Below are 2,234 nucleotides of genomic sequence, written 5' to 3'. Positions count from 1 at the left end.
GGGGAGGACTACATAGAACACATGACATCGTGGGTTTGCCAAAACATACAAGATGAAACAAAGGTGACGCTGATATCATCTATGAGTCACAACTGATGCATGAACACTAATCCAGCAATCATAACAAAGGTACCACATTTAAAAATATGTTAATAAAAAGAACTAGGAGAAGGAGAGTATATGGGAAATTGCTGCATACATTCTGCATCATTTTCCTTAAAGTTTCTCTTAAAAAGAATGTTTTATTACCATTTTTAAAAAATATAAAATTAGTAAATATAAGAAAAACTAAGCAAACATTGTTATCTTGAGTAGAGAAATGCATTTCTAATTATGATAGCACCAAGGGCAGAAACTCTAAAGTTAAAGATTTATATGTTTGATTACATAAAAGGATAAATTTTAAGATCTTAGAAAAGAAGCATTAAAATTCCAATGATTAAAAAAATTATCAGAAATATCTAAAGGTTCACATCCTTTAAAATACCTCCTGAAATCACAAAATAATCTAGATAACTTTTTAAAAGAAGATTAATAAAGAAAATAATATATCCAGAAAAGGTAATTGTACAAGTATAGGCAGATTAATAATGGAGATGCAAAATGTGTTATGTTGTTGTTCTTAGGTGCCATGGATTCACCTGTAACTTACAGCAACCTTATGTACAACTCTTCTGAACACTGCCAGTCCCACTGACTGACACACCTACCTCCATTGCCCCAGTTACGGTAACAATCTCATCCAGGGTCTTCCTCTTATATGCTGCCCCTCTACCCTTCCAAGCATGATGTCCTCCTCCAATGACCAGTTCCATCTGGCCAGATGCCCAAAATATGTGAGACGAAGCTTCCAAATCCTAGCCTCCAAGGAGAAACTTGGCTTTACCCTCTCCAAGACAGACCTGTTTGTCCTCTTGGCTGTATGTTCAAGACTCTTCTCCAGCACCACAACTCAAAGGCATCAATTTTTCTTCTGTCATCCTTAGTCATTGCAAAGACCATGGCTTGGATCAGGTGCACCTTAGTTTTCAGACTGATATTGTTGCATTTCAGTACTCTGGAGAAGTCCCTGACAGCAGATTTTTCCAGTGCAATTTCTCTTTTGATTTCCTGACTGCTGGTGCAAACAGTGTTGATTGTGGAGCCAAGCAAGCTGTAACTATTAACAGCCTTGATCTCTTTTCCATCCATCATGGTGCTGCCAATCCAGTCTTTATAATAATTAGATTGGAGCAAATTAGGGAGTATAACGCTCTGGCCAATATGTCACTTCAAGGTTGAGACTGCTATACCTGCATATGTGTTTATATCCCTTTTTTCCTTTTGCTACAAAAACTTTGGAAACAAGGTAGTGAATAAGATGGTTGGAGTTTTGGTCTCAGAGGCATCAGATAGAGCAGAGTTTCTGTTCATCTCAACAGAAAGTCAGTGTAGTAACAAGCTTTTGTTATTTACAAGCACTGAAATTTTGTTTTTGTTGCTGCTGATGCTACTATTGTTAATTCAGCACAGGCCAGCATTACACAGACTAATACAAAAGCCAATGAACAGATCTTAATATTTATATAATATTACATATAATAAAGATAATATTCTAAATTTGTGGGGAAAGCATTCAGTATTCACTAGATTAGATAATGTTTTCAACAATTTCCACAAATCATTTCAGGTGAATTAAAAAAATAAATGTAAGTGACTTATATGTCTTCCTTGGTCTATTTTTCCCCTCCTATTTACTTCTTTTTACACAAGCCAGTAATCACTATGCATTTATGCAGTATCTCCCCGTACTAGATTGCAATGCTAGTCCAATTTTTTTGTATCCCTTTCTGAATTTGTTATGTAACTTTGCAATTTCTCTCACTCAGGAGTCAAAGTCCATTTCCCTATGGCTTAGATTAGGGTTGCTCTTAAAACTTTGGCTAAGAGAATACAATGACTGTGTGCTAATTCCAAGCATACATTTGAAGAGCCATTGTATGCATTCACTTGTGTGCTCTCGCCTCCAGCTATTACTGTTAAAACACTCCAATCTAGCTCACTGGACTCAGCAGGAGAATGACCCTTGGTGCAGGATCAAAGTCAGGTACCTGAGAGAGGCCAGTGAAGCACAAGATAGATCAGCTGAGCCTCCCAGACTCATGAGATAACATTTTTAATTGTTAGATGCCCCCAGCTGCCCAGTTTCCATTTGTTATATAGCATTCTTGTAGCAGTAGTTAACGGATAGACCA

Source organism: Elephantulus edwardii, unplaced genomic scaffold (genome assembly GCF_000299155.1).
Source record: "Elephantulus edwardii isolate Elephantulus edwardi_28Jun2011 unplaced genomic scaffold, EleEdw1.0 scaffold00016, whole genome shotgun sequence".
NCBI classification, from domain to species: Eukaryota; Metazoa; Chordata; class Mammalia; order Macroscelidea; family Macroscelididae; genus Elephantulus; species Elephantulus edwardii.
Note: the sequence above shows the minus strand (reverse complement) of the source record.